The following is a 13176-nucleotide window of genomic DNA, read 5'->3' as shown; positions in this document are numbered from 1 at the left end:
AGTTGTGAGACACATTGATGGTGTATGTGTTGGTAAGCATGCTGGGCAAATGCAGGTGTGGGAGCACACATGTTTGAATTTCTGTGTATGTACATTGGCATGGTTGTGGCATGGATGGTGGTTCATAATGCATTTATCTGCACTGTGTACATGTGCATTTATGTGTATCTGACAAGTGTGCAACTGTGATGCAACATGGATGCACGTGACACTGATATGTAGAAGGATGAATGGCAGATGTGACATGTATGGCGATCTCATCACTGCAACAGTTGGAGGAGATATAGACATGCATGTAAGTGTGGTGGCGTGTGTGCATGCTAGTGCACTCCTTGTGTTTCATGTGATGTCAGGCTCACCTTTGGCTGTTCATGCTGTTGTATGTGTATGGCTGGTGCTGCCTGGTGCAATATTGCTGTTGAAATGTTCATATGTGTGAGTTAAATGACATGTGTGTCGTGGAGTGTGATGCTGTGTCTATAGTTAAACAATGCCACTCATGTGCAACTGTCATGTGTGTATCAGTCCATTGTACAGTGCCCTGATGCCTGTGTTTTATCTCTCCCTGTCTGCAGCGTCAAATGAAGAAGAGGGCGGAGAGGGTGCTGTGGAGCACAACGGCAGGGATCATCCCACCAGCCGGAGACGCAAGGCCCGGCTCCCCTCCCAGGTTGTCATCTTGTCGGGGAGTGAGGAGTCCGGTGCCGCGTCCCAGGCCGCAGCTGCAGAGGGAAGGTCCAAGAGGCGGAGGTCAGAGTTGGACTCCTCGGCAGCAGAAGGGGCACCTGAGACCCCACAGGGTGCGACGGAGGAAGATGGCACAGAGTCATCCAGGTTGGTGGGGGGTTTGGTGGAGGAGGAGGCCGTGCAAGGGACAGACACAGGGTCTGGAGGTGGGGATTCCACTGGTGCTAGTGGTGCAGTGCAGGGGCAGGGGCAGGGACAGGAGGCAGCACAGGCCACCGCGGAGGTGCCCGTGTGTAATCCTGTCCCCGATCCTGTGACTGCATCATCCCGCACCAGCAGGGATGCTTACGTCCAGACCCGTTTTCAGGCAGGGGATCCGCTTACAACAACTGGCCTTCCTCTCCCTGCGGATGTAGCTATCCGGGACCGGGTTGAGCCTGTCCTGGGTGGGGTGGTGTTGCGTCAACGGGCCATGCGAGGTGACCTGCAGTCTTTTCATGAGGAGACTGCACGTCTTCTCGAATGGCTTGTTGACCGCGTTGACCTACTGGGACAGCTCACCAGGGCCGGATTCCTCCGTTTTCTGGACTTTGTTCCGACTCCCTCCTCAACTGAACCCCCTATACTCCAGTCATCCTCCATGCCATCTTCCCACCCATGTATCACCTGGGTACCCTGTGTAGCTGCCTCTGACCCTGCGGCCAGGCTGGTGGAGGACACATCCCTGCCACAGTCGGGAGTCGGACGTCCAGCAGGGGTGGCCACCTCAACAACTGCACCCCAGCTGGAGGAGGATGTGCAGGCAGCAAGAGCCAGGGCACAGGCAAAGGCACAGCAGCAGCAGCAACAAGGTGGGAGCCATGATGGCTCGGGGCCTTCGACATCGGAGGGGCAGGCATCGGCCAGAGGGCAGGAGGACCCAGGTCTGGAATTATCTTCTGTGTGGCAGCGGTTAGGCCATGCTATAGATGCGGAGCGGCAGTGGGCAGAAGAGGCACAGCTCACGATGGTCAGGGCGGAGAACTCGATGCGGAGGGCCCTGACACGGGCCGAGTGCCTCGAGACAATTCGCAGGGAGTTGGAGGAGAACATGGCGTCGTCCCTGCGAACCCTCGGGGCCATGGAAGAGGACCGCCTCCAGGACATTGAGCAGGAGTTTGATGATGCCCTGGCACAGGACATCCAAATGTGAGCCGTCGGACTAGCCCGCTGCCCTTGTAAATAGTTTTTAGAGTTAGGTTTCCTTTTCGTTTTCCTTTTATTTGTGCTCAATGGACAATGCCACACCAATTTGTATATAGTTATATTTTTAGGTAGTTAATTAGGTAGGTTTCATTTGTTTGGTTGGGCTCATGGACCCTTTACATCCTTGGACAATGGATTGTATATAGTTTCATCATGTATTCTTTTTTGGGTTTTTTTGCATTATGGACACGGAGCAATGGATTTATTTTTTCCGGACAATGGATTGTAAATAGTTGGACTATGGATTGATTTCTCTTTTTTTTAATTATGAACATGAAGCAATGGAGATTTTGTTTTACATTTCCTTTGGATTTGCGTTGTTGGAGGGTGACTTTGGACTGTTTTTCTTTCAATTGTTTTTGGATTGGTCATCATTTTCGTTCAATCATCTTTTTCACATGCTCTTCATTTCATGTTTCATATTTTGGTATGCTTTAATTTCATTTTTGATTTCATGTACATAATACATTTTCATTTTGTTCCATGTGTGGGATTCGCTCATTGAGTTGATGCATGTGAAAATGTGGGTTTACACAAGCAATGCCAACCAGTGTATGTGTGTGACGGACATGTGTTGATGTACATAGTTGACTTTTGGTTTGCGTCATGAGATCAGCATTTCACTGCTGGGGGTTGGGGGTGCAAGGGGACATTAGTGGGGGCCTGCTGGCAGGTGCCCTGCACTGCTGGGGGGTGGAGGTGCAGGGGGACATGAGTGGGACATGAGTGGGGGCCTGCTGCCAGGTGCCCTGCACTGCTGGGGGTTGGGGGTGCAAGGGAACATGAGTGGGACATGAGTGGGGGCCTGCTGGCAGGTGCCCTGCACTGCTGGGGGGTGGGGGTGCAAGGGGACAAGATTGGGGGCCTGCTGCCAGGTGCCCTGCACTGCTGGGGAGTGGGGGTGCAGGGGGACATGAGTGGGACATGGGTGGGGGCCTGCTGCCAGGTGCCCTGCACTGCTGGGGCGTGGGGGTGCAAGGGGACATGAGTGGGGGCCTGCTGGCAGGTGCCCTGCACTGCTGGGGGGTGGGGATGCAGGGGGACATGAGTGGGACATGAGTGGGGGCCTGCTGCCAGGTGCCCTGCACTGCTGGGGGGTGGGGGTGCAAGGGGACATGTGTGGGGGCCTGCTGGCATGTACCCTGCACTGCTGGGGGGTGGGGGTGCAAGGGGACATGAGTGGGGGCCTGCTGCCAGGTGCCCTGCACTGCTGGGGGGTGGGGGTGCAAGGGGACATGAGTGGGACATAAGTGGGGGCCTGCTGCCAGGTGCCCTGCACTGCTGGGGGTTGGGGGTGCAAGGGGACATGAGTGGGGGCCTGCTGCCAGGAGCCCTGCACTGCTGGGGGGTGGGGGTGCAGGGGGACATGAGTGGGACATGAGTGGGGGCCTGCTGGCAGGTGCCCTGCACTGCTGGGGGGTGGGGGTGCAGGGGGACATGAGTGGGGTCCTGCTGGCAGTTGCCCTGCACTGCTGGGGGGTGGGGGTGCAAGGGGACATGAGTGGGACATGTGTGGTGGCCTGCTGGCAGGTGCCCTGCACTGATGGGGGGTGGGGGTGCAGGGGGACATGAGTGGGGGCCTGCTGGCAGGTGCCCTGCACTGCTGGGGGGTGGGGGTGCAGGGGGACATGAGTGGGACATGAGTGGGGGCCTGCTGGCAGGTGCCCTGCACTGCTGGGGGGTGGGGGTGCAAGGGGACATGAGTGGGGGCCTGCTGGCAGGTGCCCTGCACTGCTGGGGGGTGGGGTACAGGGGGACATGAGTGGGACATGAGTGGGGGCCTGCTGGCAGGTGCCCTGCACTGCTGGGAGGTGGGGGTATAGGGGGACATGAGTGGGAGCGTGCTGGCAGGTGCCCTGCAGTGCTGGGGGGTGGGGGTGTAGGGGGACATGAGTGGGGGCCTGCTGGCAGGTGCCCTGCACTGCTGGGGGGTGGGGATGCAGGGGGTCATGCGTTTGTGATCAGTAGTGCAAGGTGACATGTGTTTTGGCTGGGGGGCATGCCCATGGTGGATGGGCTGCCTGCGGGAAATGACCAGGGGTGCAGGGTAGTCCCCTGTGGTGTGGGCTGCCTTCAGGGGCCGTGGAGGGTATGGAGGGAACACCTGGGAGGACCCACACTGCCAATTCACGTGTAGGACTCCCCTGCACCCCCGAAATACACGTACCCTGCTGAAATCGCATGTGAGACTTCCCACGTACCCCACTCGCACAGGCCTTTCGCGTGTGAAACTTCCTGCGCACCCCCAAAATACACGTACCCTGCTGAAATCGCGTGTGAGACTTCCCGCAAACCCCAGTAATACACGTACCCCGCTCGCACAGGGCCCTTTCGCGTGTGAAACTTCACGCAAACCCCAGGAATATTGGCCCTGTGCGAGTGGGGTACGTGTATTCCTGGGGTTCGCGGGAAGTCTCACGCGATTTCAGCAGGGTATGTGTATTTCAAGGGTGCGCAGGAAGTTTCACATGCAAAAGGGCCCTGTGCGAGCGGGGTACCTGTATTCCTGGGGTTCGCGGGAAGTCTCACACGCAATTTCAGCAGGGTATGTGTATTTCGGGGGTGCGCAGGAAGTTTCACACGCGAAAGGGCCTGTGCGAGTGGGGTACGTGTATTCCTGGGGTTCGCGGGAAGTCTCACACGCGATTTCAGCAGGGTATGTGTATTACGGGGTTCGCGGGAAGTTTCACACGTGAAGGGCCCTGTGCGAGCGGGGTACGTGTATTCCTGGGGTTCTCGGGAAGTTTCACACGCGAAAGGGTCTGTGCGAGTGGGGTACGTGTATTCCTGAGGTTTGCGGGAAGTCTCACATGCGATTTCAGCAGGGTACGTGTATTACGGGGCTCGCGGGAAGTTTCACACGTGAAGGGCCCTGTGCGAGCGAGGTACGTGTATTCCTGGGGTTCGCGGGAAGTTTCACACACGAAAGGGCCCTGTGCGAGTGGCGTACATGTATTCCTGGGGTTCGCAGGAAGTCTCACACGCGATTTCAGCAGGGTACGTGTATTACGGGGTTCGCGGGAAGTTTCACACGCGAAAAGGCCCTGTGCGAGCGGGGTACGTGTATTCCTGGGGTTCGCGGGAAGTCTCACACGCGATTTCAGCAGGGTATGTGTATTTTGGGGGTGCCGGGGACTCCTACACGTGAATTGGCAGTGTGGGTCCTCCCAGGTGGTCCCTCTACACCGTCCACGGCCCCTGCAGGCAGCCCACACCACAGGGGACTACCCTGTACCCCTGGTCATGTCCCGCAGGCAGCCCATCCACCATGGGCATGCCCCCCAGCCAAGCCACATGTCACCTTGCACTACTGATCACCAACTCATGTCCCCTTGGACCCCCTACCCCCCAGCACTGAGGGGCACCTGCCAGCAGGCCCCCACTCATGTCCCCCTGCACCCCCACCCCGCAGCACTGAGGGGCACCTGCCAGCAGGCCCCTTCTCATGTCCCCTTGCACTCCCACCCCCCAGCAGTGCAGGGCACCTGCCAGCAGGCCCCCACTCATGTCCCCCTGCACCCCCACCTCCTAGCAGTGCAGGGCACCTGCCAGCAGGCCCCCACTCATGTCCCACTCATGTCCCCCTGCACTCCCACCCCCCCAGCAGTGCAGGGCACCTGCCAGCATGCCCCAATTCATGTTCCACTCATGTCCCCCTGCACCCCTACCCCCCAGCAGTGCAGGGCACCTGCCAGCAGGCCCCCACTCATGTACCTTGCACTCCCACCCCCCAGCAGTGCAGGGCACCTGCCAGCAGGCCCCCACTCATGTCCCACTCATGTCCCCCTGCACTCCCACCTCCCAGCAGTGCAGGGCACCTGCCAGCAGGCCCCCACTCATGTCGCACTCATGTCCCCCTGCCTCCAGGTCATGACGATCCTCAATCGTGGCCCTTATGGCCAGCCTCCCCAGCCCAAAGACCCAACCAAGTATTGCATCCACCCACAGAGAAAAGGCAATTACATGATACAACCCCAATGGCAAGTATGTAAATGAACACATGTCCGTCACACACACACACAATGGGTGCAAGTGAATGTGAAAACCCATATCATGACATGCATGAAACCAATGGGATAATAACACACATCGAAGTATGAAGAAAAAAATGTATTAAACACAACATGAATGTAATCAAAATCCAACACACAACAATGGGAATGATAAAAGAAAAGCTACATGTCCGTAAAAGAATTAAAAAAAAGAAAATCATAATCCAAAGAAATCCAAAAGAAATGGTGTCCAAAGTCAAGAGTCCAACAAAGCAAATCCAAGGGAAAAAAGAAAGTGAAAACCATTGCTCCATGGTGAAAATAAAAAAAGAAGAGAACAATCCAATGGTGAACTATGTACAGATGAACAATCCAGGGTCCATGAGCCCAACTGATGAAATGAAACCTATCAAAAATACTACCTAATAAAAAACTATATACAAAAACGTGGTGCATTGTCCAAGCGCAACCAAAATAAAGAAAAAACGAAAGGAAACCTAACACTATATAACTATATACAATGGTGGCGGGCAAGTCCAGCGGCTCACTCTGTGGTGTCCCGGGCCAGGGCATCATCGAACTCCATGTCTATTTGCCAGAGGCGGGCCTCTGTCCTGGCCCCGAGGTCTCGCAGGGAGGCACTCATGGCCTGTTACAACTCCCTGCGAGTTGCCTCGAAGCACTCTGCCCGCCTCAAAACATGACGCATGGAGAACTCCGCCCTGACCATGGTGAGCTGCGCTTCTTCCACCCGCTGCTGCTCCGCACCTATCTGCTGACCCAACCGGTGCCACACAGAAGACACTCCCATTCCTGGGTCCTCCTGCCCTCTGGCCGATGCCTGCCCCATCGATGTTGATGTCCCCGAGCCATCATTGCTCCCACCTAGAGCCTGCTCCTGCTGCTGCTGTCCATGCGCCATGTCTGATGGTGCCTGCACATCCTCCATCAGCTGGACTCCAGTTGTGGTGTCCACCCCTGCTGGGCCGCCGACTCCCGACTGTGGCAGGGATGTGAGCTCCACCAAGCTGGCTGTGTTGGTCGGGCCAGGTCCACAGGGGGTCCTGGTGGAATCTGGGCCGGAAGACGGTGTGGAGAACGACTAGCGCATAGTCTCCACAGAGGAGGAGAGGTCCGCCAGAGTGCGCGACACATGTAGGAACCCACCAACCAGTGTGCCTCCCAGCAGCGCCACGTTACGACGCTGCTCTCCATGATGGCGTGCGTTCTCCGCCCAGGAAGAACGCACATCATCACGAATGACACGCGTGCGCAACGCGACACCAACCAGGATGGAGCCCATATGTTCGTGGGACCCCTCGTCCGCAGGTAGTGGAAAGACAGATGACATGGCACTCTCCCCTACCTGCGGACAGGCCTGGGACGGGGCCTCCCTGCTGGTGCATGGTGGTGCAGTCACAGGGTCAGGGACAGCGACATGCACAGGCCCCTCCACGGTGACCTGTGCTGCCTCCTGACCCTGGCCCTGGACTGCACCACTTTCACCAGTGGTACTACCCCCACCAGGCCCCATGTGCGGCTCATTAGCGGGCTCCTCCTCCTCTGTGGAGACAACCAACCTGGATGTCTCCACACCGTCTTCCGCCATTGGAAGCCCCTGTGGGGGCTCACCCGGCCCTTCCGCCACAGCCGTTGTGGCAGACGCAGCACCAGCCCCCCCGGTCCCGGATGATGGTAATTCCTGGGAGGGTGTTTGGGCCTTGCGTCGCCGCCCAGTGGAGGCATCCCTGCCGCTTGGCTCCACAGCGCCGTCTCCGCCCTCTTCTTCACTTGACGCTGCGTAGAGGGAGACATAGAACACAAGCATCAGGGTACAGTACAAAATACCCTAGACAGGAAGCAATAACACATGAGTGGCACTGTCAAATGTCACTTCCATCCTGTCATTTCACAACACATGGGTGAATGCACACAACACACATGCAGAAACAGTCCTGGCGCCTGCAATCAACATCAACATCCATGTAGAAGGGCCCCTGTAAACCAAGATGTTGCCTTCAAAGTCACATGCATCCATGTCATTTCAAAGTCACACACATACTTCTCAGGCACACACACACACATGTCACCATACATGTACATGACATTAGCACCCATTCCTCACCCCCCCTTCATGTCTAGGAACAGAGACAGCCATGCTTTCATGTGTGCATTCCACATAGAGCTCCCCATGTTGCATTAAAACACATGCACCAACCATGTGGTTCACACATAACTGGTCTCACATGCATGACCATGATGTCCCTGCACACACACATCCATACATGGCCTATGTCACACATAAAGGCAAGCATCAGACTACCAGCACACTGCAACATGCCCTGTCTCACACAGCAATGCTTGGCCACTTACTGCTCAACTCCAGACGGGTCTGCCTCCGAAGGATCTGGGCGTGGAGCGCTGGGCCTACGCATTCCAGGACCCTCATCTGGATGTTACTCATGCGTGCCCGGCCCCCCACGCGAGGCGCCGGGCCTTGTGGAGGGTCCTGGACCTGAAGTCCTCCGAGCGCTTCTTGACGTGCTTGATGTCGCGGGTTGCCACCCCCTCCGCGTTGATGGCAACCACTACGTCGTCCCAGATCCTCTCCCGTCCTTCCTTGTTGGCGCGTGATGTTCCGAAGAGGGCATCATAATGCCCCAGGACACGCTCCACCAGGACACCAACTTCGGTGGCAGTGAAGCTGGTGGCCCTCTGCCTCTCTGGCTGGGGGTTGCCAGTGGTGCCAGATGGAGATGTGCCCGACATGGCAACCCCAGAGGCAGGAGTCGGTGGGCAACTGGGTGCTGGTGCTGGGCTGTGGAGCGATGGTATCCCAGTCGGGAGTCTTCTGATCCAGCAGGGGTGGACACAGCAACTGGACCCCTGCAGATGGCTGATGTGCAGGCACCAAATAGCAGGGCATGTGGGCAGCAGACAGTCAAGCAGCAGCAGATGGCAGGTGGGAGCGTGCTCAGGGCTCTGGGGGGCAGGAAAATGGCCTTCAGGGCAGAAGCGTGGTCTTCCGTGTGTGTATGCATGGCCAGCTTGATACGGAGTGATTTGGCACGTGAAAAATGTGCACGTCAGCGTGTAATTCGAGTAAAGGCCCTTAGCGCGTAAGCGGGTCAGTGCACGTACGCGATTTCATTGGACCAAAGGCCCTTAGCACGTAAGCGCGTCTGTGACGTATCGCGCACGGGCGTTGCCCTTTCGCATGTAAAACTTCACGCGAACCCCAGGAATACACGTACCCCACTCGCACAGGCCCTTTCGCGTGTGAAACTTCCCGCGCACCCCCGTAATACACGTACCCTGCTGAAATCGCGTGTTAAACTTCCCGCAAACCCCAGTTATACACGTACCCCACTCGCACAGGCCCTTTCACGTGTGAGACTTCCCGCGCACCCCCAAAATACACGTACCCGGATCCAATCGCATGTGAGACTTCCCGTGAACCCCCGTAATACACGTACCCTGCTGAAATCGCCTGTGAAACTTCCCGTGAACCCCAGTTATACAGGTACCTCACTCGCACAGGCCCTTTCGCGTGTGAAATTTCCCACGAACCCCGTAATACATGTACCCTGCTCCAATCGCGTGTGAAACTTCACACGAACCCCAGTTATACACGTACCCCACTCGCACAGGCCCTTTTGCGTGTGAAACTTCACGCGAACCCCAGTAATACACGTTCCCCGCTTGGCATTTGCTGTTTGGCAGCCCTGTAAACTGGTCCAGGGTTAGCGCAGCCCTTTGCGCTGGATTGGGGATTTTGATGGCTTTTCCTTGCGCAAGGGCGTTCTTGGGGGCTTAACTGGCGCTGCTGCAGGGTCGCTGCACCACTCTGTGCCACGGCTGGTTTTGGAGGCTAAAATCCATGAATACGCTGTGCGCGGAATTCGATTTTAGCGCACGCGGCTGGCGCAGACATTCGCACGCGCACACTGTGCGCCAGCCGCGTGCGCCACTTTTGTGCGAAATTCTATGAATTACCCTTTTCAGATTGTGGTCCGGTATTCATGGCCTCTTTGGAGATGACTGCTGCCTTTGACCGAGTCATCCGCAATCACTTGTGGAATAAGATTACTTTGTTGGGCATTCCCTCCTATCTAATTCACATAATTTCCATGTTGCATTCTCACACCGATTACAGAGTGCGAATCAACCAAGAGGGCGCGCTCACTGATCCCATCCCTACTTTCACAGGTTTTAAACAGGGATGCAATTTAGCATCAGTTTTATTTAATCTTTACTTGTGTGACCTTAATGAAATATGAAACCAAGATAATATTTCTTCGGCCAGATTAGGCAAACTGCACTTACATTGGAGGGCGTTCGCTGACGATTTGATTTTTTTCGATAGGCACCATTTGGGCTACAAATTAAAATCAATCTATTTATGATCTATGCTAAAAAATATAATCTTCTGGCTAATCCCACTAAATCCAGCATTGTAATCTTTACTAACCGAAAAAAGATTCCTCGGTTTAAATGGTCTATTGGAGGCATAACAATGGAACACGCTCTTACCCTACAATACTTAGGGTATAATTTATATGATACTGCGTCTCTAATCATGTGGAAGAGGGCATTGAATCAAAAAGTAAGACCACTATTAACACAGATGAAGATAATATACAGAAAGTATTGCACATTTTCAGTTCTCCCTGTTATTGACTTTAACATCTTGAAGGATGAGGCAACTATATTTTATGGTCTAGACATGTGCTCATTACACTTAGACAACATCTTGGATAAACTACAGGGTAAGATATGGAAAAGTATATTGGGTTTAGCAAGTTCGCTTCCTAATTTGATTTTACGCCATGAGCTTGGGCTTAGTTCTTTATCTTCTAAACACCATTGGAGATTGATGATCAATTACTCCAAAATGCTCAACTCCCCTGTAATAGTATGTATGAAGATCTGTTACAGATGCTCATCGACTTACATCCTAAATCTATTGCATGGTTTCATGCAAAAATTAAGAAACTTTTGACAAGATTCAATGTAAATTCACAAGAGCTTTGTGCATGTCTCCCTTACGAGAAGAAAAAAACACTATGAATATGACTGAAACTAACAATGGTTATAACTTCTACAAGGAATATGCCCGCTTTGCGAGAAAGAGAAAACCTCAATCCATGTATCTACTTAAGTTAATAATGTGAGAAAGCTCAAACTCTATTCATCAGATTTAAACTCAACAAAATTCCTACCAATGAGCGGACACATCTTTGGCAGCACAAAAACCCCAATACGAACATGGGCATGTGTCGCTTTTGCTTATGCGATAATGAGCGTGAAACAATAAAACATTTGGTTATGTTTTGTTCGCATTTTGAAACTGATCGATTGGTGGTATTTGACAAATGTATTGTTGGTGAAACGAGGTTTGAAGGATTTTCTATGGCTCGATGTATGTGGGGCGAAAATATCTCACTAGTACTAGCACTTACTCTCCTCCTGACGATAATTATTGATCAATTATCTCACCTAGCCTGTGTCTAGGGAGTTGAATACAGTCTTAACAAGGCCTCTGTAATAGTATAGAACCAACTTCAAAATGTGACTAATCCTATCAATGCAGTCTATCTGTTGTCTTCTGAACATTAAGATATAGTAAGTCCAATGGGGTTGTTAAATCTGCTTAAAATCCTTGAATAATGTATGACTCACTGCATATCCAGGTTTATGTTGGATTGTTTACTGCATGTTTTACACATTAGCGATCTTGCACAAAACAGTTGAAGGTGGTCTTATATAAGCAAATATTTGGGCTTGTTCCTATCAGGGACTAGGCATTGTATTGTACTATTTGTGATCTCAATTTTAGGACCATTCAATGCTTGAGTTGTGAATTAGTGAGTTGTTCACGGGCCAAGCAGTATGATCCTTTTCAATTCAAATATGTGAGTTGTCCTGTTGTAGGGACTTTTTATGTATTTTTGTATTGTTTTAAAAGTGTTTTATAACTGTATGAACAAACTCTAGTTATTTATAATGTGATTTTGATACAAGATGGTTGTAAAGGTTTTTGTCTAAACCATATATTAATGAATTAAAATAAAAAATCCATTGCCTACACATTAACAGAGTGTAGCCTATACCTATTCCGTAAGCCACGTCTCAGCCTAGGCCTCAGTGATAGATATAAGAGGGGGTCTCTGACTTATGCACTCTGAGAGAAAGCCAGATTGCTTGAGTGTTAGCACATGCAGACCTGCAGCAGGTCTGAGATTACTCTACATTTTCTAGACAGCTGCGGACCCTTCTTTTGTATGACTCTTTCAGTTCATTAATCCCAGCCCCTTGGAACGTAACTGGAGATTTCCAAATAAATCTCAAGTTTCTTTCCTAATACAGCCTCCAAATGATTTAGTGACACCTGTGTCGCCTGTGCAATACAGGGCATAGCCCAGACTGTCTTTACTTAAAAAAAGCAATTGAAGATAACCATTTTTGGCAGCAAACATATCACTGACGATATTTATAGCCCTTGTCAAACTATCCATGTAAAAAGATTGGGAGATGCCAATTTGAAACACAGGTCACATTAAAAGTGGGCTGTAATTGACGGTAACAGACTAGGGATTCTCTCACTCAGTACCCAGTACCACTCTCCAGACATCAACTGGCAAGCATAGGCTAGCCCCATCCACCCCTCCCTAACCAGGTGATAGTTCACATGAAATTGCTCTTGTAAAGGATGAGGAGAGGCAGAGGATGCAGTGGGGTATAGATTTGCATTAAATTTGGGGAAAAGAAGAGGGTCCCCACTGCGTTAACATACTTTTCCAATCTGTGCATACAAAATAAAATAGGGTTACAGGCCCATCAAACTCACCAACCCTTCTTGAGCGCATCAATGAGAAGGAAGTGCACCCAAGAGAGGAACTAAGAACTCTCGAACAAGCGAAGGGAACATCTAAGAGCAGAAACTTGAACAGAATGTTGCCGCAAGATTGTGGTGTTCAAACCTCGCTCGGCTCGGGCCCATGGCTGGTAACACCCGATCCGGCATGCCGGAGAGAGCGTTAAGGCCAATAGCACCCCGGGTTACCAAAGCGTTAAACCGGGGTGCTAAAAAAACGGGTATTTTCATTAACTGAAAGGGACGCTGTGCACGTCCAGTTTAATAAATGAAAATACTGTTCCAAACTGTCCACCATGGTCATAGAAGAGGGGCTCTGTATGGAGCCCCACTTCTTTGAACATGGCGGCCTGAAAAGAGAATCTGCTGTAGCGG

Source organism: Ambystoma mexicanum, chromosome 2q (assembly GCF_040938575.1).
Source record: "Ambystoma mexicanum isolate Mex_15411 chromosome 2q, UKY_AmexF1_1, whole genome shotgun sequence".
NCBI lineage: Eukaryota > Metazoa > Chordata > Amphibia > Caudata > Ambystomatidae > Ambystoma > Ambystoma mexicanum.
This window is presented reverse-complemented; position numbering follows the sequence as displayed.